The sequence below is a fragment of the Mixophyes fleayi genome, chromosome 2 (genome assembly GCF_038048845.1).
Source record: "Mixophyes fleayi isolate aMixFle1 chromosome 2, aMixFle1.hap1, whole genome shotgun sequence".
Taxonomy (NCBI): domain Eukaryota; kingdom Metazoa; phylum Chordata; class Amphibia; order Anura; family Limnodynastidae; genus Mixophyes; species Mixophyes fleayi.
The window spans coordinates 159,478,006-159,503,117 of NC_134403.1; the positions used below are offsets into that span (position 1 = coordinate 159,478,006).

At 42.7% G+C, this 25,112-nt stretch overlaps 1 long non-coding RNA gene across 1 annotated transcript; it reads left to right on the forward strand.

The window, feature by feature from the left end:
* The first annotated feature begins 877 nt into the window (after window positions 1-877).
* On the forward strand, window positions 878-23,067 carry LOC142140236 (uncharacterized). The gene is made up of 3 exons (XR_012688349.1): window positions 878-1,147; window positions 2,115-2,182; window positions 23,016-23,067. It is a non-coding gene; the product is annotated as an uncharacterized LOC142140236 (long non-coding RNA).
* The last annotated feature ends 2,045 nt before the right edge of the window (window positions 23,068-25,112 follow it).

Below are 25,112 nucleotides of genomic sequence, written 5' to 3' on the forward strand. Positions count from 1 at the left end.
GCCAAGCGCTAGGCTGACCATTCGATATCTCCTTTCCCCCTAGCATCCCCACCTACAGGACAAACATGTCCTCAGCCAGACGGAGAGACATAGCCCTAAAATAGTGACTGTCCCGCTAAATCGGGAAACTTGGGAGGTATGCAAGTATGGAAACTGAAGGAAGCATGGGCCTTTTTTCAATTGATCTAGATTGCCAGAACAGCCTCCAAAGCATTGCTACATATTTAGCAGTTGATACTAAAGTTGCAAATGCTGTGGATTCGTGAAATTGGAAAAAGGAAAACAATACTAATTTACCCTGATCATTTACATTTTATAAAGTATATCTAGTATACCAGCCATGGTAAAAACATACTTATAGGCCCCTGGTTAAGGCACACATCTTGTTCTAAAGATACAGCATGTTCTTCTGTATTACACATCTTTGTTCTGTATTACACAACATGTGACTACTCTATTTTTGATTGCTATAATTTTCCTGCCAGCTACCACTATAGTGAACCCTCTAAAGATCAAGGAGTCCTGTAAGAATTGCCTTTGCTGAACAATAGATCCATTGTCTCTCTCTTACAATACAAAAGTAAAGCCAAAAAATGACTTGTGAGGAAGTATTATAACCTTTTTTAGACTTCGTAGCACACGTATCAAGACACATTTCCTGGCTGCCAAAACCGGATAGAACTGGTGACTATAATGAATGACGACAATCGGCCTGATATAATAAACACACATAGACTAGCTTGATATAGGGAGTTCCTGCGCCATTTAAACAGTATGACAGTCTCATTGCATTCATTGTAACAGAGTTATTTTTCTTAATGATTGCTGTTTTACAACATACAAACACATTTTTGCTATATTTTAGTTTTCTAACAAGTACAGTAACAATTGTTTTGCACTGTGGCTTGTACTGTTTAATGGTTAATTTGTGATAGAAATCTTTGTTCGAAACTCCCATGCTTTATTTCACTAACAACATTATTTTTACAGAGCCTCTATCTTCTTGCAGATCACAACAGTAAACAATGAACTTCCTGCTATGACTACAGTCACTTCATTCTATCATAAAAGAAAACAACATGATCAGGAAAGAGCAGCGGTGACCTCTTCTGGCCAAGATACTGCAGCATGAATTGCCCTGAAGAAAGTAGGATTAATGTTACCACCAAATTCTTTTTCACTGATATTTGACCAGATTTTTGAAGCTAACCATTGCTTGTTTTTTTTTTTAATCTCTGGTAAACATGTGTATGCGGCTAGGAAAAAACTTGTGAAATCATATAGCAGTTGACCAAGGAAATATGGCTGAATCAACTATGCCATACAACCAGTTTCTCTTAGATCCATACTGCTATGAATCTTATGTAAACTACTATTATAGTTACTAATAAATCCGGTTTGTCTCCCATAATAAAAGTAGAGGAGACATGTTCATCGACTCTGCAAGAACTGCAGATCCACAATGCTGTAAGTGAGGAAGTGCACCTTTGTGGGTTGGTGGATGGTCCGGGTTTAATCAGTAAATATATTACATCAAGGTCCACCCAGTCTTCCTAGCACCTTAGGCTCATTTCCTTTATTAAGTAATTTAAGCATTTTCATTTAACGGTTAAAACAGTGCTCGGTTTAGCTTTCTTATATTTATTTTTGAGATAGGGTGGACATCAGGACTGTATTTATTATATGTCACTTTTGGGTGTGTTTATTACATTCAGGGCCTGATTATCCAATAGGATGACTAGGCTGCAGCCTAGGGCTCGAGGCTTTTGGGGGGAAATTCAATATTTTTGGGAGTTCAAAATTATGCCAGGAGAGGTATAAACTGAAATTCATTTTGAAAATATAAGAGAGAATATTTCTTCTTCAGAGTAAAAAGAAAACATGAAAGAAAAATATATTAGGATTTAAGTTGGGCACTTAAGGATAAGGGAGTATTATAGGCAAGGAAAACATTGATGTTTGGGGGAAGGTAAAGGAAGCTCAAGTTTAAATTAAAGACAAGTACTTGCTGCATATTTGCCTGGCATGGAATGTGAAGTGGCGCTACAAGCTTGTGAGCCTAGGGTGGCCTGAAACTTTAATCAGGCCCTGATTACATTGTTCGATTCCCACAGAAATGCATCCGCATCCCATTCGAAAATATAGGCATGAAACCTGATCTCCAAGACCCAAGATACAGTAGGTAATCAAGTTCTTTTGTCCTTAAATTATGCTTGAAATATAAAAAAAAATTTTTTTGCACTGTATGTTTTTTAACTGACATGTTTTGATGAAAGTTCTCCCCTGATAAAAGAATGTGTAGCAAAAATATTTTTTTATTGCAGTACCGCGTCAGCTAGGAAAATCTATGTGATGTTGAATACTTTCGTGTCAAAAAAGACAAAAGTATTATAGGAGTGATACCTTTATTGGCTAACCAAAATAAATTTTTATATTTGCTAGCTTTCAGACCACAGAGGCCCCTTCATCAGGCAAGTTTACAAATTAATGACTGAGAAAAGGGCACAACATTTAAGAGATGTTGTATCAAGCAATTTGTACAGGGGGGATACATCATAAAGATAAGCTAAAGTAATAAAACAGAGGTTTTCATTACAGATGGAAAAGTGAAAGTCCTAGGAGTTCATCGATCTGGAGTCACTCTGCTGTGGGGTGTGAAGTGTGTCCATAAAATGTGTCATAAATCCAGGTGTTAGGTTGAGTCCTTGAGTCAATGACTGCAATGTTCTTATCAGCTTGAATCCCCAGATTTTTCTCTCCCTGTCATTTTGTTGAAAAAACTTTCAGTATAAAGACTTTTAAATCTGTCATACTGTGTCCAGAGAAGTGTTTACCCACGGGGGTATCCATAGTCTTCTTTATTGTGTGTCTGTGTAGATTCATTCTGGATTGCAGTTTCTGCTTGGTCACCACAATTTAGATTTCATCAGGCCACTTTGTACACTGTATCATGTACACCACATTGGAGGATGTACATGAGAATGTGTCAGTAATTTTATAGTCTCGTTGTGTGTTGGGTATGTGGACTGTTTTTGTTGGTAGGACATGGGTGCAGGTTTGCATTTTTTGTTTATGCAAGGGAAGGTGCATGGTAATGAGAGGGCACTTCTAACGAGGAGATTTGTATGTAAAGGAGAGTTAAATCTGGGAATATTTCCTTCAGTCCTTCAGTCTACTGTCTTTCTGAAATGTGGGCTGAAGATAAGCAGCAATTTTCCCCTAGATGTTCATGTGGGGATTGTAAGTGACCACAAGGGGCACCCTGCTGTTGTCCTCCTTCTGTTTGTAATCCAGGAGGCTACTCTTTGGGATTCTTGCGGCTCTGTGGATCTGTTCATCAATAACTATTGGTTGGTATCCTTGTTGTAGGAATGTATTCCTCAGTGATAACAGGTGTTGTTTTCTGGCTTCACTGTCTGAAAAAATCTGAATGTATTTCACAGCTTGGTTGTAAATGATGGACTTCTTTATGTGTCCTGGATGAAAGCTGTTCCATCTCAGAAATGAGGCGGCCTGAAGGTTTATGACAGACTGATGTTTGTATAGTATTGTTTTCATTGTATAGAGTCATGTCCAGGAAATGTATCTGAGATCGTGAGTAGTTAAGAGTGAGTCTGATGGTTGGGTGACACTTGTTGAAGTTGTTATGGAAAGTTAGCAGCTTATCTTCAGAGTCAGTCCAGATTAGTAGCAAATCATAAATATAACAGAAGTATGCTAGAGGTTTCATTATGCAAGTTGATAAGAATTCCTCCTAGTTTAGCCATAAAAAGATTATCATACTGAGGTGACATCTTACTACCCCTGGCACTTCCCATACACTGCAGGTATATGTCTTTCCCAAAAGAAAAATAATTATGATTGAGTACGAACCTGATCAGCAACAGGGACGGCTCTGTGGCTAGACTGTTTATTTGAAGGTAGTGTTGGCATATGGCTATGCCATCCTTGTGGGATAAGTAAGAATACAGAGACTCCACATCCATAGTTACCAGTATTGAGCCTTCTGGTAGTGGACCCAGGGCTGAAAGTTTGCAGAGAATGTCTGTAGTATCCTGGATATAGCTGGGTGTTCGTCTCACCAAGGGTTTTAGAACATTCTATATCCAGCCAGAAATATTTTCCATTAATGTCCCAATACCAGAAATTAATGGTCTCCCTGGATTGCCTTCTTTATGTATTTTAGGTAACATGTAGAAGGTACCCATTTGGGGATTGTCCGGTATAAGGTCCAGTAGAAAGGATGATCCAGGATTGAAACCATATCTTAATAAGTTCTTCTGTGTGTTGTTTGGTGAGGTCTTCCATAATCAGAGTGTAGTATTTTTTTTATTACTTTAGCTTATCTTTATGATGTATTCCTCCCCTCCCTCTCCTGTACAAATTGCTTGATGTAACATCTCTTAAATGCCGTGCCCTTTTCTCAGTCATTCATGTGTAAACTTGCCTGATGAAGGGGCCTCTGTGCTCTAAAAGCTAGCAAATATAAAAATTTGTTTTGGTTAGCCAATAAAGGTATCGCCCCTGATAAAAGAAAACAGATAAAAAATGAAATATAAAGAAGAAAAAAAAGCACAAACAAAACATACAAGGCCTGATTCAGTAAGGCGCACAAAATAAACGTAAGTAAGATTTAACTAGGACCGGATGTAAAGATACGTCTTTTGTTGAATATGGGTCTAGGTGTACTCTGTTCTAACAGACAATACACTGCAGAATAATATGATCATTAATGTCAAACATTTTAAAACTAAGTTGTTGTTTTTGTATTTTTCCCCATAAAATACATTTATTAGGATGTTATGAATGTCTTCTGTGCATAAAATGCTATTAAAAATTATACAGTTGCTCCTGATTTCTAACACCTGTTCTAACATACATACCGTCATCCCTAGTATCGACACTTACACCTGACCTGTGGCTGGTGCAAGTGTCAGAAAAACATGTATCATTGAGATGCCCAAAGCTTGAATTGGACTTTGCTGCGTGCACTCGAGCTTGGCACACCCTTCCTGTACAATGACTACGTGCATACAGTCCTCTCCCTGTTCCTCCCCTGAAATCGTAGCCTGTAGTAAGGGTCCTTTGCACTCAAATGCGTTGATGCGTTCACTGGGGTATAGTGATTTTAAGCGAAATACTGCAAATATCAGCATTTACGTACCTTAATGACTCCTTGCCTTCCTCTAATTAAATATATAGTAAAAAAAAAAAAAAGCTTTTCCAGTATGTTACCAAAATAAACCCTGATATGCAGAGCCACCAAGAGGAATTTGGGCCCTACTTGTTGGTGCTCCATCCATAGATTCCTATGATAGAGCTTGTGCACCGCCGCAAAGCGGAGGCGCACAAGGGGCCTGGTCATGATATGTTGGGGGCATGGCTGTGCCTCTTTTTTGGCCATGACTAGCACATGAGAAGTGTTAGGCTACACCCTATCCCCTACTGCCACATCATGCACTCCCCAGACACATCATACCCTCCCCAGCCACATCATGTCACCCCCTGCAAAGTCATAACAGCCACAGCCACATCATGCCACCCTCATTCACATCATACCCTCCCCAGCCACATCATGTCACCCCCAGCTAATTAACAACAGCCCCAGCCACATCATGGCACCCTCATCCACATCATGCCCTTCCCAGCCACATCATGGCACCCTCATCCATATCATGCCTTTCCCAGCCACATCATTACTACCCCCAGCCAAATGAATCCACTACCAGGCAATTCCACCCACAGCATCATTATGCCCTACCTAGCCACATCAGCTACTCCCGGCATATGAAAATCATATGACAAATAAAAAAACTGTAACAATTAAGAAAAAAAAATGTGAGGCAAGTTCCAGTGCAGGCTCGGCCCACAGGCATGCCCGGGCCCCTGTACTTATTAACACCCACACCCTCTTGATGCCCCTTGCTGAAGTGTTTCTTCAAATAATATAACATTTACTTAGGTAGATTAAAAATTGTCAGTGAAGAACCATGGAAGAATTATTATTAATAAAGGGTCTTTTTATGTACAATGCAGCAAAAACATAAAATTTCTGAGTGGATATTTAGGTAATGTGTTAACCAATTCAAATTATACATAAACATAAACATTTATAATTTTATAGCACATCTGTTTTTGATACTTTAGCTTTTTATATACAGCTCTTTAAATTACACCTATGTGTCATATTACATTCAAGAAAGCACATGTCCACACAGCTTAGCCTTGCATTCCTGATTATTGCTGTTAAAGAAATGCATGTAGTTGGAAAATGGTTGTAAGCAGTAGTAGCTACGTGCAGGGAGCATAGTCACAGAGTTCAAAAGTATACAGCTTAGTAAATACCATATACTCAATAGCCCAGAGATGTCAATTTTTCAGTATACAGGCATGGTCGGAGGAAGTCCTAGGCGGTGCCTTCCCACGCAAGCACACATACCAACTTACCTTGGCAAGCAGGAGGTGGGGGACAACATCATCTGTTCCTCAGACTAGGAGTGTGGCGTTGGCTGTGACATCAGAGCTAAGCAGCACACATTGTAACACTGATGTGTAGGACCAGTAGCCAGCAGCTTCACATGTAAGAATTTGCAGGCCGCTTCCCCTTCATGTCAGTGGTCAGGGTTATTAAAAACACTGTGAGCACTGTATGACGAGCAGTGTAGGTGAAACGTACCTGCATACCTGCTAATGAATCTGTTTTCTGACCGAGCTTAGGCAGACTTTAAAAGTTCATATTATATAAGAACTTGCAAACAGATCACTTTAGCAGTGAAGAGCCAATATATCTTAAGGGGTAGTAATGAGGAACAAGTATGCAAGAGATCTGCACAAAATGTTATGCTCCTCACATGTCTATCCCTAGCCAAGCCTTTTCTCAGTTACTCCTTTATCAAGGCTGTGAACTGTCTGTGAATGTGGCTTGGGTGAGTGCTGTTTGAATTCAGAAGCGTGTCAGACTTCCTATTGAGGATGGCTCTCTGGGCCTTTGAACAATCAACCACCAATTATTTCCCAGAGCAAGGCGGCTAAGTGGTTAGCACTTCTGCCTCACATCAATGCAGTCATGAGTTCAATTCCCGGCCATGGCCTTATCTGTGTGGAGTTTGTATGTTCTCCCCGTGTTTGTTTGGGTTTCCTCCGGGTGCTCCGTTTTCCTCCCACACTCCAAAAACATGCTAGTAGGTTAATTGGCTGCTATCAAATGATGTGTATGAGTTCTCTGATGATAGTGCTTGTAGACAGAGCATATGTGATATTCAGTAAAGCAATGAGTGTTGTCTCTTACCCTTCCAGCACAAATAAGCATATGGTATGCAGGCACCAAAGATGTTTGCTAATTTGTAAAGTTCTTGATGACCAGGGCTTAATACAGTATTTAAGTGTTACTCTTTTTTATTATCATTTCCATTGCACACTGAACAGCAGTTGTGAAGGTTAGTTTAAAAAGAGCAATTTTGGTGCAGATTTAACATGCCAAACTCTGCTCTACAAGCCTCAATAAAATTATCGGTTGTTGCTTAACATCAGTGGTGCAGAAGGCTGGAGGCTGAAATTGTTTTGAAAGAATGTGCTACCGTAATGTAATATGCCCATACTGCTGGGTGTAATGTTTCGGCATGTTAGCATCCATTAATGTGCATAGCCATACCCAGTGCTTTTTTTGTAAGAAAAAGGGTGCCGGAACTCGCAATTACTGTACATACACCCACAAACATCAATTGTGTGACGAAACATAACGGTCACCGCCCGCAGTAAACTCTCAGAGCACAACTACACGACCAATCACAAGCTGAGCAGCGCCACAAACCGAGCAGTGCCATCACAACCAGCGCGAACGAAGAACGCATGCATCGAACTCGAAACACAAGCAGCCCGCATGCACCATTTTAATGATTTTGCCGCCAACCTGCTACACTCGACAGGGTGATTCACGTCCACGTGGACCAAACATCAAATGTTCAAAAGTTACTTTTAAAACTTGGAAAATCCGTTGAAAAAAGATGCCGGAACTCAGTTCCGGTGAGTTCTATGACAAGAAAAGCACTGGCCATACCCAACAAAAGGCCAGCTATGTGGGCAAGGGAATAAAGGTATCACTATTGCTTTATCTTCACCACAAACAAGGTTCCCTGGTGGAAAATAAATGGCAAAGCTGAAAACTACTATATTATTATTAGTGGTGGGAGAATGAGAGAGGGTCTCAGCCTTTTCTCAACCATACTTGTCACCTGTCCATAATCTCCCAGGGCAATCTCAGATTTTACATATTTGCCCATGGAGATTTTTGTGCCTGGATATGTCACTATTTTTCAGTGTTGACCAAATAACCTACAAAATCGCTTCCTGCTAAGATCAAGTCTAGTATCTGTTCTTATAAGGACATGCGGCACTTGGTCCTCTGGCTGGGGTCGAAAGGCCGTGAATAAATGTGTCTCCGGAGTGGCAACCTGGGGGTTCCATAAATCACTGATGCTGCACATGGCACGTGGTTTTAACAGCACTTTTTTCACATTTATACCACTTTATTTAAAACACCACCTCTTTATTCCCTGGCTTTCTGGCTGGGCGGGAGAATTTTATATTTGTCCAGCCATTAGGCTGTGGCTGTACCCACATGGCCCTTATTTATATAGCTTCTTGTTTGTCACTTTCACTTTTATGTTTTTCGTTTCAAGAATTTTTAGGATGTGGGTATGTCCTAATGGGTTCTACATTCCTGAAGCTGTAGGGGTGCTTGTTGTGGCCCTGAGGTTCCCACTCCCTGAAACATTTTGATGCCCTCCCTTCCAGGGAATGGGTGCATTTCTGAGCCCTAGGTGAAGCTCTGACAGATCCCAGGGCAAAGGGACCTCCCCTAGCCTTGTAACGACAAAGGGTCTGAAGACTCTTGCTCTGTAAGGGACCTTTTGGTATCAAGAGTCGGGGATCTAGGGGACTTTTGTCTTTGAAATAGTATGGGCCTGAAGTTCTGCACCCTTGTGTACTTTTTGGTTTTGGAACAATTTTTTTTGCACTAAAGCACCGATCCTGGGCTTTAAAAAAAAAAAAACATAAAATTCCTTAGAAGCAACTGTTTTCTTCTACTTTTATTTCTGGGGTTTTGACATTGATATTTTTTTGAAGTACCATCACAGTATTGCTTGTGACATGCTTAGATGCAAAAGGTCAGCAGCATTAATGATCACAGAATAGAATATAACTATGCAAAGTAAAACATCTTTAGATTTGGAATGTTTGCAAGATTACTGCAAAGAAATAGTACAGTAAGGCAAAATACATGTATTCAACAGGTGCAAAACAATGACAGAGCTTATTTTAAGAAGTTTGGGCCAAAGCAGCCCACAATCCCCTCCCTATCCCAGGAATATCAAACTTTCTAAAAAGGAAAAATAGAGGAGTTGCCCATAGCAACCAATCAAATTGTAGAAATCATTTTATAGAATGTACTAGATAAGTGATAGCTAGAACCTGATTGGTTGTTATGGCCAACATCTCCACTTGTCCTTCTTTAGAAGGTTTGATAAATCTACTCCTAAGTGAGATATAAATAAAATTTGGAACTTAAAAACATATAGGTTTGGGGCAGCACAATGGCTAAGTGGTTAGCACTTCTGCCTCACAGCACTGGGCTCATGAGTTCAATTCCCGACCATGGCCTTATCTGTGTGGAGTTTGTATGTTCTCCCTGTGTTTGCGTGGGTTTCCTCCAGGTTTCCTCCCACACTCCAAAAGAAAATGTACTGGTAGGTTAATTGGCTGCTATCAAAATTGACCATAGTCTCTGTCTGTCTGTGTGTGTGTGTATATTAGGGAATTTAGACTGTAAGCTCCAATGGGACAGGGACTGATGTGAGTTCTCTGTACAGCGCTGTGGGATCAGTGGCGCTATATAAATAAATGGTGATGATGATGATGGTTTTCGCTTAGGACTTACACATATGCAGGAAAATGCCAAATTTTTAATTTTGAGTAACTTGGACTTGCAACCCTTTACCTATGAGGAGTGCAAGTGAAGTATAGTAGGGGCATGCATACATAAGTAAAATATGCCCCCTGGCTCAGTAAAAGACAGTGGAAGGTGGAGAAATGAAAGATGAACCAGTCACTGTAGAAATGCCAAGATAGTCAGCTGCTGGCAACCATGACTGTTCTTCACCACTTATCTCAATTGAAACCTCATTTCTCTTCTGGTTCTGGAAAGCCTTTCACTCTTGTGCTGCATGGGTACTCCTGTGATCATCTGCCGGCTCGGAGTAGTTATTTGTCTTGTATTTGTCTTTGGCATCATACTTGCTGCTGGACACTGGGCTAGGACACTTGTTCCCAATGCTCGTATAAGTTGTGGCATATATTTACTCTGGACAAATCAAGTTCTACTTATCTTATCTTGGTTTTGTAAAACCACTCCATAAATGGACTTCACCGTTTTATATAGCCTGTGTAATATTATATAATAGCTATTAAATATCTGTTTTATAAGCAATGTAACCAGCAGAGGGAGCTAAATGAGTAAACCTGTTCCCTAGAAATTCAGTTAAAACTGTGAAAATTCCCTAATGCTTTTTTTGTTATAAATATGTGTATTTGATTAGCAGCAACATATTCACTCCAGGTTACAGGTTACATTGAACCCAGAGAGAGGGTGAAAATAACATGCACAAGAGAGCTTGCAGTGTAATAAAAGTTATGCGTGCACAATCCAAACACATACTGGCTCCTGACAAAAATGGACATTAGTGTGTGTGTGTCTGTAAGGAATTTAGACTGTAAGTTCAACAGTGGCAGAGACGGGTGTGAATAACTTGTAATATGGTGGCGCTATACATATAAAATATAATGAATACATTATAATATACAAGTTGTTTTTGCATATAGACAGTTCATCACAGTTCAGTGCTTTAAATGTTTTTAGTAGATTGAAGTTATCATTGTACATAAGAAAAGGAATACAAGGAGAGAAGGGAAGCTGATAATTCTACATGTTGCAAGTATGTGAATGTATTCTCTTAAAAGCTGTCAGCGAAGAGACGACTCAACCAGAGCTACGATATCATTTCTGTTTTTAAAATATATCCAAGAAATCATTACAAAATTTGCTTATTGAATCTTATCATACTTTTGTGAAAGACCATTCCACAAACCAAGTTTAAAATTCATGTTACCAGTAATGTACACCATAGCTGAATTCTAACTTTCTTTACCTGTTTCCATATAACATATATTTAAAAAAAAATAGCCAATTACAGCTGAGGACTTCTTTCATGCAAAATTATTTTACTGTTATCACATACAGCACAGCACAATCATCATGGCTTTAATCAGGCAGCAAAAGCTAAGACTATAGCCCTGGGGGTAAATGTATCAAGCTGAGAGTTTTCCGGCGGGTTTGAAAAACCAATCAGATTCTAGTTATCATTTATTTAGTACATTCCACAAAATGACAGCAAGAATCTGATTGGTTGCTATAGGCAACATCTCCACTTTTCAAACCCGCCGGAAAAACTCTGATTGATACATTTACCCCCTGATGTAAGTTTTATTTCTCTGATGCCACAGCAGTTGGGCACGTACAGGCAAAGCAGAGAACACAGCCCCAACTGGCACTCATACACAACCCCCAAATCCCAAAGCACACAGTCTCAGTGGCCACATCAACAACACCTGGTATGTTGAATGTGGTACAAACACTATCCAAGTTAGGCACTGTTTTACTGTTGCCAAGAAACACCCCACACACACCATTGTTTTATTCCAGATTAACTCCATGCATTTTTAGGAGACATCAGGCAGACGTATCAGCATGATAAGAAGCAGAAAGCTATTTAATGAGCATAGCAATAAAATTAGATTAATGTCCCAGAATGCCGGATGCATAGGATGGCATTGTAGTGCATCACTGAAATATCCTCAGAGGGGAAGTGGGTTCATATTTCCCCAGTATCCCCCTGAGTACAAACAATAGGCTCAGAGTGTGCATAGGTGCAGCAGCAGAATGACCGTTCAAGTGGTAAGCGATGGGTAAGAAAGATGAGGGGTGCAATGTAAGAGTGTGCACTTATATTTTCCATGCTGCCTCTTATAAATTTCCACTTTGAATACTAAATATATATACATGAGAGCCCCCTCCACTTTTCTATCTTCTCCCTCAGGAGCGTTCACTCACACTCATGCAGGACCCGATTAAGGGTTCCAGCCGCCCTAGGCTATTACCGCCGCAGCCCCCCCACCTCCCCCTCCAATATAAACGTATAGGAATACTCCTGAATATGTGTATTCAGGAGAATTCGCCAGCATTCAAATTTAGACAGATTGTGCATTCTCTCTTACCTGTTCTTGTTCTTCTCTGTTCCCTGTTCTTGCAGCTTTATTGTCTTCTAACTGGCTTCTTGAGAAAGGGGTGCTATTTTGAAAATATACAGCAATGGTATTATAATGCTAAATGTTAACAAATCCTGAATGATTAGGCTCCAAAACAGTCCATTATGGCCAGATAAAGCTACCCCATAGCACAGACATATGTAGGCAATAAAATGTATGAAAATTGTGGTCAAAGAGCTATAATCAAATATAAGCCTCCATCAGCCCACCTGACTAACATTTAGCATTCTAATGACCCTAGAACAGCAGGGACCATCCCTATAACAGCCACACAATACAGAGATTATGCCCCCCCCAAAGCTGCTCTATTTTTTAAAATAGTCCCCTCAATCATTTCATCAGCCCCATTCAGCCACTTCACCTGCCCCCTTTTAGCATTGTCACCTGACTCCATTAGTATTGTTACCTGCCCCCATTAGATTCTTCACCTGCCTCTTTAGCATTGTTATCTGCCCCATTAGCATCTTCACCTGCCCCTTTCACATTTTTATCTGCCCCATTAGCCTTTTCCCCTGCCCCTCTAGCATTGATATCTGCCCCCATTAGCCTCTTCACCTGCCCTTTTTAGCCTTTTTGCCTGCCCCCTTTAGCCTCTTCACCTGCCCCATTAGCATTATCTGCCCCATTAGCATTGTCACCTGCCCCCTTTAGCCTCTTCACCTGCCCCCTTTAGCCTCTTCACCTGCCCCCTTTAGCATTGTTATCTGCCCCTATTAGCATTGTTACCTGCCCAATTAGCTTCTTCACCTGTCCCTTTAGAATTATCTGCTCCATTAGCATTGTTACCTGCCTCTTTAGCCTCTTCACCTGTCCCCTTTAGCATTGTTATCTGCCCCTATTTGCATTGTTACCTGCCCATTAGCTTCTTCACCTGTCCCTTAAGAATTATCTGCCCCATTAGCATTGTCACCTGCCCCCTTTAGCCTCTTCACCTGTCCCCTTTAGCATTGTTATCTGCCCCTACTAGCATTGTTACCTGCCCCATTAGCTTCTTCACCTGTCCCTTTAGAATTATCTGCTCCATTAGCATTGTCAGCTGCCCCTTTAGCCTCTTCACCTGTCCCCTTTAGCATTGTTATCTCCCCCTATTAGCATTGTTACCTGCCCAATTAGCTTCTTCACCTGTCCCTTTAGAATTATCTGCCCCATTAGCATTGTTACCTGCCTCTTTAGCCTCTTCACCTGTCCCCTTTTGCATTGTTATCTGCCCCTGTTAGCATTGTTACCTGCCCATTAGCTTCTTCACCTGTCCCTTAAGAATTATCTGCCCCATTAGCATTGTCACCTGCCCCCTTTAGCCTCTTCACCTGTCCCCTTTAGCATTGTTATCTGCCCCTATTAGAATTGTTACCTGCCCCATTAGCTTCTTCACCTGTCCCTTTAGAATTATCTGCTCCATTAGCATTGTTAGCTGCCCCTTTAGCCTCTTCACCTGTCCCCTTTAGCATTGTTATCTCCCCCTATTAGCATTGTTACCTGCCCAATTAGCTTCTTCACCTGTCCCTTTAGAATTATCTGCTCCATTAGCATTGTTACCTGCCTCTTTAGCCTCTTCACCTGTCCCCTTTAGCATTGTTATCTGCCCCTATTAGCATTGTTACCTGCCCATTAGCTTCTTCACCTGTCCCTTAAGAATTATATGCCCAATTAGCATTGTCACCTGCCCCCTTTAGCCTCTTCACCTGTCCCCTTTAGCATTGTTATCTGCCCCTACTAGCATTGTTACCTGCCCCATTAGCTTCTTCACCTGTCCCTTTAGAATTACCTGCCCCATTAGCATTGTCACCTGCCCCCTTTAGCCTCTTCACCTGTCCCCTTTAGCATTGTTATCTGCCCCTATTAGCATTGTTACCTGCCCCATTAGCTTCTTCACCTGTTCCTTTAGAATTATCTGCCCCATTAGCATTGTTACCTGACCCATTAGCCTCTTCACCTGCCCCTTTAGCATTGTTATCTGTCCCCAATAGCTTTGTCACCTGCCACCATTAGCCTCTTTACTTGCCCCTTTAGCATTGTTACCAGCCCCTCCGCCCCCAGACATCAGGACTTACCTGGGCAGCAGTCTTCTCTCCAGTGCTATACATTACAGGCAGCTTGGCAGCAATCGCTGCTAGCTGCCTGTCAATGGGGCCGCGGCGAAGCTACGCCCCCCCCCCCCCAGGCTCCAGCGCCTATTGGCTGATCAGGCCCTGCACTCATGCCTCTGTTTCTGATTTTAATGAAAATGAAATGAGTGCCAAAGATGCTGCTGATTATCCTAGGGCAGCCTGAACTTTCAATCAGGCCTTGCTCAAATCTCTATATGCATGTTGAAGTGCTCCTATGACATGGAGGTGTAGTGTACACTGCAGAGAGCTATTAATAGAGCTATATTTAGCTTATAAGGTGAGGTGAAGTGAAAGCCCTTCGTCCGAGCTGTGCACACTGGAAGCAGGAATCAAGGAGGAAGCAAATGCCCGAGTCCAGTATTTGTGAGGAAACCACTGATAACCCATTATGAGGCCCTGCTGAATTCAGAGCCTAAAGTCACTGCCTTAGTCACCTTACCTTTGCGACAACCTTGTATGCCTTTAAAGAACTGTGGCCATTCACAGGTCTGGCAATCCTACAAAACAGACGTGTATGCTATTAATAATGTCCAGTTCAGAAAACAGAAAAGCTGAGAGACAAAATCCTGTTTTATGACCACATTCTCTAAAATTATCTGAAAGTATAAAAATATATACATATCATTGCATAGCTTTGAGTACTATGACCTCATCAAAACTGCTATATGCTGCTTAGATGATGTAATTTCTAAATAAGTGATTCAATTAAAGCATTAAGAGGATCATTTTGTTTTCCTGCTTGCTTGCAGATGAGTACTACATGAGAAGTCAAGTTTCAAACTTATTATTTGGCTAAAGCTCTTATCCAATTGGTACTACAAAAATCTGCCTGTTATTGGAGATGGACAAAATGTGGTCACAAAATTCACACATTTTGCCTGTGAAATCTGACCTGAGTTCCCAGTCCTAACCCAACCACTCCATTCAGCAGTCCTATTCAAAAATTCTGCTCAAATCAAATGTTCAAGTACAGTCATGGCCAAAAAGTTTTGAGAATGGTACAAATATTGGTTTTCACAAAGTTTGCTGCTTCAGTGTTATTAGACCTTTTTGTCAGATGTTGTTATGGTATACTGAAGTAAAATTACAAGCATTTCATAAGTGTCAAAAGCTTTTATTGACAATTACATTAAGTTTTTGCAAAGAGTCAATATTTGCAATGTTGACCCTTCTTTTTGAAGACCTCTGCAACTCTCCCAGGCATGCTGTCAATCAACTTCTGGGCCACATACTGACTGATAGCCGCCCACTCTTGCCTAATCAATGCTTGGAGTTTGTCAGAATTTGTCGGATTTTGTTTGTCCACCCACCTCTTTAGGACCACAAGTTCTCAATGGGATTAAGGTCTGGGGAAATTCCTGGCCATGGACCCAAAATTTCAATGTTTTGATCCCTGAGCCACTTAGTTATCATTATTGCCTTATGGCAAGTTGCTCCATCATGCTGGGAAAGGTATTGTTCGTCACCAAACTCTTCTTGGATGGTTGGTAGAAGTTGCTCTTGGAGGATGTTTTGGTACCATTCTTTATTCACGGCTTACAAAATTGTGAGTGAGAGCCCACTCCCTTGGCTGAGAAGCAACCCCACAAATGAAGAGGCGTCGACCTCCAAAAAAAAAGGTTTATGTAGATCTGGCTGGGTCAAGATAGGAGCCAAGGAAAAAGCTTCTTTGATAGCCCTAAATGCAAGGACTGCCTCTTTGGGCCAGGATTTGACTTGGCCTCCCTTACATATAAGAGAAGTAATAGGAGTAATAAGGGTAGAAAATCTCTGAATAAATTGCCGGTAGTAATTCGTGAAGCCGATAAAGCCTTGAATAGCTTTTAACCCTGCCGCCTGGGGCCAGTCGAGAATGGCCTTCACTTTACCTGGGTCCATTTGGAGGCCAGACCTGGATACAATGTATCCCAGAAAGGGTACCTGGCATTGATCAAAAAGGCACTTTTCCAGTTTGCAATATAAGTGATTCTTCCGCAAGTGAAGAAGCATCTCTTTCACATGTGCATGGTGGGAAGGTAGGTCCTGGGAAAATATCAAAATATCGTTTAGATAGACCACCACGGACTGATACAATGGATCTCGTAAGACCTTGTTGACAAATTCTTGGAATACGGCAGGGGTACTACACAGCCCAAAGGGCATTACAAGGTACCCGTAGTGGCCTTTCACTAGTGTTGAATGCGGTTTTCCATTTGTCCTCTTTCCTAAACCTGATTAAGTTGTAGGCACCTCTGAGATCCAGTTTTGTGAAGATTTGAGCTCCACAGATATGAATGAATAGCTCAGGGATGAGGGGAAGGGGGTACCGATTTTTGACAGTGATGGCATTGAGTTTGCAATAGTTGATGCATGGTCTGAGGGACCCATCTTTCTTCATTATAAAGAAGAACCTTGCGCCAGCGGGAGAAGATGATTTACAAATAAATCCTTGTTTGAGATTTTCAAAGATGTATTCAGACATGGGCCTGAGTCTCAGGAACGGATAAAGGAAATACCTTGCCTCGAGGGATGCTCTTGCCTGGCACCAGATCAATGGGGCAATCCCAAGGATGATGAGGAGGAAGTGATTCCACAGACACTTTGTTAAAAACATTGAGGAAATCAGAGTAGACCTTGGGGAGAAGATCATAGGAGGAGGTAGCCCAACAGGAAATGACCAGATTACAACGTGTGACAGGTGTCAAGCAACGTGATCTACAAGAATAACCCCAAGAGGTAACCTGAGCATGATGCCAATTGATTGTGGAGAATATGTCCTCAGCCAGGGTAGACCCAAAATAATAGGGTTAATGTATTGTGGGAGAATCAGAAATTTAATCCATTCCGAATGGAGAGCTCCTACCATCAGCCAGACAGAAACCGTGAAGCTGGTGAGCCATTAGAGATTCGATTTCCATCCACTGCGGTGAGTGTCAGCGGCTGAGGCAAAGGGGTAGTACTCAAATGGAGCTGAGAGACCAGACTGGAAGATATGAAGTTCCCTGCGGATCCCGAGTCCACGAAGGCAGACAGGGGTAGAGGACCATCAGAGGTAAAGACAATAATGGGCATGAGAATTTCAGATTACTTCTGGGAACCAGGAGGAGGAGGACTGGAACACTAGGCTGACCTCCCTGCAATCACCTAGGAGGTGGCATTTCCCAGTCTCTTGTGGCATGCAGAGAGAAGATGTCCAGGTTCTCCACAGTAGAGAAATAGTAGATTCCTCAGACGCCTATCTCGTTCTTCAGGAGATAGTTGTGAACAACCAATTTGAATGGGTTCCTCCGTGGGAAGCGCAAGAGACTGGAATTGAGGTGCAAGACGAGGAAAGGATCAGCGACCACGATCACGCTCCTGTGTGCGTTTACGAGACGCTAAGTACTCCTGTCATTTCAAACCTTGTCAGGAGGTAGCGATAATAGCTTCGTCATTCCAACAAAGTTCAGATGCTAGAGTCCGGAATTGGACCACATACTGGCCAGCAGTGAAAGTTCCTTGAGATTTAAGAGACCAGTGGACGCAGAGGACATGCAACCAGGCTCGTCAAAAACCTTACAGAAGCTTTCAATAAAAGTAACAGAACTCTGGAGCAATGGACTGTCATGCTCCCACAAGGGAGATGCCCAGGCAAGAGCTGGCCTGAAAGGAGGGAGATTATATATGCCACCTTAATTCTGTTTGAGGAAAAGTTTTCTGGTGCAAGTTCAAAATGTATGGCACACTGGTTAAGGAACAAGCAACACTTCTTTGGGTCTCTGTCATATTTCTCTGGAGGCTGTATATGCAAACCTTGGGAGCTTGTGGAACTGGTGGAGCTGGTGGAGGTAGAAACAGCAGCAGCAGCAGTGGATTCTATTCCTGTGGGAACTACAGAGCGTACAGGTAATGACCCTTGAAGGGGGTCCAGGTGGGAAACCACACCCTGAATGCACTGTATTAGTTGGGCCTGATTGGCGTCTTGCTGGTCCACTGTTACGATTTAAATGCCTTAGTCAGTATTTGCACAGGCTTACCTAGGGCGCGGAGTCTAACGGCCTTCCGGTCTTCACCAAGAACCACCGCAAGGTAGTGTGGTCTTTGCTGCCGAAGAACCGCAGGTCGCGGTCCCCAGGTTAGCCTACTGACGTAAGGGAGAAGGTTCTAAGTGATGGATAGTCAGACAGGCAATATGACAAGTGATGTAAGTACAGGCACTAACCGTGAATTCCAGGGTTTGAAGGTCTGGAGCGGTAAGCGGTAGATGCACGGAGTTAGTGAGTGCGTAGCAGGAGATGGGTCCAGGAACACAGCCGGGTCGGTACACAGGAGATCTCAGGTATATGGTGCCAGAGGGAAATCCAGAGAGTAGTTGATAACACAGCCGGGTCGGTACACAGGAGATATCAGGTATACGGTGCCAGAGGGAAATCCAGAGAGTAGTTGATAACACAGCTGGGTCGGTACACAGGGAAAACAGTCCAATACGTGGTGCCAGGAATAAGCCACAGAATAGTCAGGTCACAGCCAGGTTGGTACACAGGAGTAGGAGGAATAAAGGAGTACACAGGGAGCAGGTTCACAGGAGTCAGGAACACAGGAACTGTTAGCAAGGAACAGGAAACACATTGCTCTGACACAGATAGCGTGTCAGAGCAGGAATAAGTAGTTTTTGAATTCCCCGCCCAGAGTCACATGACCCCTGCTGCGAGAATCCGGAAGTGCAGCGGCGCCATCAGGGAGAGCGCTCACCGCTGAAGATGACAAGCTGCCAGACCCGACAGCGCAGCGGAGCAGGGGAACAGGTAAGATCCTAACAGTACCCCTTCCCTCAAGGGTGGCCTCCGGACAACCTATAAGGCTTTTGAGGGAACTTGGCATGGAATTTTTTTAACAAGTTTGGAGCATGAAGATCTCTTGCAGGAATCCAAGAACGTTCCTCCGGGCCGTATCCTTTCCAATCAACCAGGAACTGTAAGGAACCTCTGGAGATACGAGAGTTTAGAATCTCTTTAACCTCGAATTCCTGATCTGGCGTAGAGATGGCAGCAGGAGGTCTTGGTAAAGACAAAAATTTGTTAATAACAAGTGGCTTGAGAAGGGAAATGTGGAACACATTGGGAATCCTAAAGGTAGGAGGTAACTTTAATCTAAAGGCCACTGGATTAATGACCTCTATGATCTTGAAGGGACCAATAAATCGGGGAGCGAATTTCCTAGAGGGGACCAACAAGCGAAGATTCTTCGTAGACAACCATACTTTGTCACCAGGAGTAAGTAGTGGAGATGGTCTTCTTCTTTTGTCAAATGCTTTTTTACTGATAGCAGAGGTGTGAAGCAATTTGCATTTAATAAGATCCCACCTAGCCGAGAAGTCTGATAAAAGGGAATCAACTGCAGGAACTCCAGAAGCGGTTAAATCTTTGAAGGGTGGAACTTTAGGATGAAAACCCTGCTCAAATTCTCTTTGATATATAGGGACATAGCATCAGATTCGGGTAAAGATAAAGGAAATACACGTCCTCTGGGTGGTATCTTGTCCATCATCAAATCAATTGCGCAATCCCAAGGTCTGTGTGGGGGTAACTTGGAAGCCTCCTTTTCACAAAAGACGTCAGAAAATGAACAATATTGAGGAGGTATACCGGAGGATGTGGAAGAACCGGCCATAGCGGGTTTATGAATCCTGGGAAGACATCTGGAATGACATCCTGGACCCCATGCAAGAATCTCAGGCTTCTGCCAATCCAGAGTGGGAGAGTGAAGTCTGAGCCAAGGAAGGCCTAGAATCACAGGGTTGATGGCCTTTGGGACGACTAGAAAGAAGATTTCTTCAGTGTGTAAGGCTCCGATGCGTAGAGGAAGGTTGACAGTTCTGTTCTTAATGGATCCTCCAATAAAACGACTGCCGTCTATAGCTGTAATTGCGACAGGTGGATCCAATGGTTGCGTGGGTAACGACAACCTCTCTACGATGTCAGCTCGTAGAAAATTCCCCGCTGCTCCGGAGTCAATGAGAGCTGGAAAAGACAGTTGTTTATCAATATATCGCAGAAGGACTTGAATAGAAAAACTAGAATCCACAGGAGAGGGAATAGACCTACCTAACTTAGCCTCTCCAACGTCAGTTAGGTCTGGTCGTTTCCCGGACGCCTTCCACACTGGCTTAAAACATGACCGGGTTCTCCGCAATAGAGGCACAAACGGTTCTTGAATCGCCTCTCTCTTTCCTCCTGGGATAAACGTGCCCTTCCCAACTGCATAGGCTCTTCCTCAGGAGTAATTGGGCTTTGAAATCGGGGTGCCAAGCGGAATGTAGATCGGCGGAAACTTTCTCTCTCTTGAGTGCGTTCTCGGAACCGGATATCAATCTGATTACAGAGGGAAATCAATTCGTCCAGAGTAGTGGGTAACTCCCGGGCTGCTAACTCGTCCTTAATACGATCTGACAAGCCTTGCCAAAACTTGGCCACCAAAGCTTCATTGTTCCATCGTAGCTCAGCCGCCATAGTGCGAAATTGGAGAGCGTACTGGCCCAGAGTAAGAGTACCTTGACGTAGACGGAAAAGTCCAGAAGCAGCACTGGAGACACGTCCAGGTTCATCAAAGATGCGTCTGAAGGTTTCCAAAAAGATGGCACTATTATGAAGACTAGGGTCATCATGTTCCCAAAGGGGAGAAGCCCAGGCAAGTGCTTGACCAGACAATAAGGAGATTATATAAGCAACTTTAGTTTTCTCTGTAGGAAAGTTTCCGGGCTGAAGTTCAAATTGAATAGCACATTGGTTCAAGAACCCTCGGCATTCCTTGGGGTCCCCATTGAACTTAGGTGGGTTAGGTATGCAGAGTTGAGAGGGTGCTGGAGCAGATACAGCAGGGCTGCTCTGGGCGGGGGCAGGTTGTGGAGCCGGAACAGGCGGAGGAGTTGGAGCTGCCACCTGAGCTGCTTGAAGCGTATCCAACCTGTTAGAGAGAGTCTGCAGAATCTGTAATAAATGTTCTTGATTCTTCCCCTGGTCTTCAACCTGGGCCGCTAGGTGATCCAGTAATACCCTAGCGGTGGGATTCCCTGAGGCATCCATCAGTTAGATAGCGGGGTCAGAGCAAACTGTTACGATTTAAATGCCTTAGTCAGTATTTGCACAGGCTTACCTAGGGCGCGGAGTCTAACGGCCTTCCGGTCTTCACCAAGAACCACCGCAAGGTAGTGTGGTCTTTGCTGCCGAAGAACCGCAGGTCGCGGTCCCCAGGTTAGCCTACTGACGTAAGGGAGAAGGTTCTAAGTGATGAATAGTCAGACAGGCAATATGACAAGTGATGTAAGTACAGGCACTAACCGTGAATTCCAGGGTTTGAAGGTCTGGAGCGGTAAGCGGTAGATGCACGGAGTTAATGAGTGCGTAGCAGGAGATGGGTCCAGGAACACAGCCGGGTCGGTACACAGGAGACCTCAGGTATATGGTGTCAGAGGGAAATCCAGAGAGTAGTTGATAACACAGCCGGGTCGGTACACAGGGAAGACAGTTCAATACGTGGTGCCAGGAATAAGCCAAAGAATAGTCAGGTCACAGCCAGGTTGGTACACAGGAGTAGGAGGAATAAAGGAGTACACAGGGAGCAGGATCACAGGAGTCAGGAACACAGGAACTGTTAGCCAGGAACAGGAAACACATTGCTCTGACACAGATAGCGTGTCAGAGCAGGAATAAGTAGTTTTTGAATTCCCTGCCCAGAGTCACATGACCCCTGCTGCGAGAATCCGGAAGTGCAGCGGCGCCATCAGGGAGAACGCTCACCGCTGAAGATGACAAGCTGCCAGACCCGACAGCGCAGCGGAGCGGGGAACAGGTAAGATCCTAACATCCACACGTTGGGCCATGTGCAATAGAAGATCCCAGGCCGAAGGCTCATCCTGTGTACTCATGGCCAGAGTATACTGTCACGATAATGATTGTTGTGGGTGTCACTGACTGATATTGGCACAACTAAGCAGGGAGGCGCAGAGTCTAACACACTCCCGGTATTCACCAGGGACCCCTGCAAGGAGGTATGGACTTGGCTGTGTGAGGTGCGCAGGTCGCGGTTCTCCAAGTTAGTTATCAGTGCAGCGGAAGAGAACAGGAATGGCATTGCCCCGAACGGCGATGCAGAGGCAACACACAATGATTGCATTGTCCTTGTTGCATCTTCATTATATGGTACGGTCTGTAGTCTTTGACTAGAATAAGTCTCTTTGCTACTACCCAATTTCAACTCAGGCACTTATTCTCTTTAATAATAAGGTATATTATTATTCAAAAGTCACATGTGTAGCAGACATCCTTATTATGCCAAATGGACTTTTAGATTTACTTCCCCTCTTCCTGCTCAGATGCATCTTGCCAATGATTAGGTGTCTAAATATTTCAAAGCATTTGTGAAATGTAAATTGTGCATTGCAAATGTTTCAGTTCTATTAATCCAGTATTATTATGCTTTGAAGAACTGAATTTCCATGGTGTTGTAGTGAATGGGTTTAGTCTCTTTTCTTTTAAAAATGCAACAAATGACATTGATCTGTTATCTCAGGTACATCAAGGCATCAAAGGCATTTCACTTCTCCCATGACTGCATAATAGAGAGAGGGGAGTCCAGCATGTTACTCAAGGAATTTCTTGTTTTCACACGTATTAAATCAACAGAACTAAGAATTGTGTCTAAGGACTCCTTGGTCGCAGAAACCAAAATACATTTGTAACAATCCTAATAAGAATTGGAATTATCATGAATGATTATCTTAGATAATGTATTGTTCGCTATGGATAGAACTACCCTTGCTGCTAAATATTGATATGTAATATATTTGTTTGTAAGCTTTACTATTGGCATACACAGAGCTTTGCCCGCTTTGAAAACCATGGAAGAAATGAGCTGGACATGCTCATCAAGTCCTTGCCCATTGGACTAGTTAAATATTCGATTTGGTCCGTGCCAGACTGTCAGAGGAGTGAACAGTGTAACTATTACGTCTTTCATACAGAGGCATGGACCCAGGAATAACCCAGGTCATGTGTCGGAGTGAATGGGGTGATCTGGATCTTGCGACCCGGGTCATGACCAGGGCTATTCCCGGGTTGGAGCCAGATGTGCTGCGGTCTGAAATGTGGTCCCAGTTTTTTCAACCTGGGTTCAGTTAAAAGCAGCTCATTGGAGGGACTCAACTTGAAAATGCAGGGCAGACACAGGTCCAGTGTGTAAGGCGGAGCCTTGGAGATGCCAAAGTGTGGTGTGAAGGATTACCACACTGGTTGAAATCGTGTCTATTATCCCGTGTCTGACCAGAGATTCTAGGGAGGAAGAGGTGTGACTATGGGGTCAATTTTTAACCAACTTAAATTGTTCAATTTAATTTAAATTTCTTATCGCAATGATAAGATATTAATTATGTGGCAATTTATTAAAATTGATCAGCTGGGACAGTGGCACCGGTAGGAGCCTGCCCCAATGAATAATCTATAGTAAAGTGATCGCAATTGCTTACAGGTTTCTATGGCATGGTGGAGTTTGTGATGGTGAGAGCACGAAGCCTGCAGTGGAAGGATCTGAAGATCCCTCTCCTGCAATGCTCTCCCCTTAGGTTATAACGGCTAACACCATCTTTAGATGGCGTTAGCTACCGGGATCAAGTTCCTAATTTTGGAGCTTGATAGTTAGGGCATAATCGCAGATATCGGGGATGTGTGCAGCAAATCCCCACAAACTTTTTTAGTGTTGTTTTTGCTTACTATCCTGCACTTGTATATTATACAATAACGTTCCTGTGGACCCTTCCAGCTGTTTGTCTAAGTGATAACACATGTCATCATTTAGCACAAAAGACAGCCTACTGGCAAACCAGCTATTTTGAGTGACAAAAAAGCTATCACTATACCTTTGTTTTTACAAATTTATAACATAGCAGTTTTGCAAGAGTTTTCCACAGAAAATTAAGAAGTAAATTTTCAAGGAACTGTTTATCTGATGAACTTTGAATACATATTTGATGAACTTTGTGTATATTTTTGATTAATGCTTGGCTCATATTTGTATTTATATGATATAGTTTGATATGTGTCATTTTTTATATCATTTTACAGACACTGATTTACATTCACAATGGTTGATCCACTGGTATACGAAGCGCCAAGATTCACATTCTATGTAAGTTATATTGTATATTAGGACAGATGGTGTCTTTTATGTGAAGCAGGCAATTTCAGTAAGGAGCGCTTGAGATGTATACATAGCTGCCTAATCTCCCGGAATGTCCGGGAGACTCCCAAATTTTTGGGAGCACCCAGAAGAGCACAGAAACCTTCTGAATCCTGCCTGCTTTGTTGGTGAAGTGGGTGAATAAGCGCAATAAAACATATGACGTCTTTCAGTATATCCCGGTGCACTCACTACAAATATATATATATGTGTATGTATGTATATATATATATATATATATATATATATATATATATATATACACACACAAGTTAACCCGTGCATGATACTCATGCATTCTAGTCAAATCAAGCTACTTAAGGTGTTAAAAAGGTTCTTGTCATGCATTTGGGCCATAGCACAGGCCTCCACAGGGGAAGAGCGTTACTTCCCGACGCAAGCGCCCTTTTTTAACGTGGTTTTGTCCACATGTCA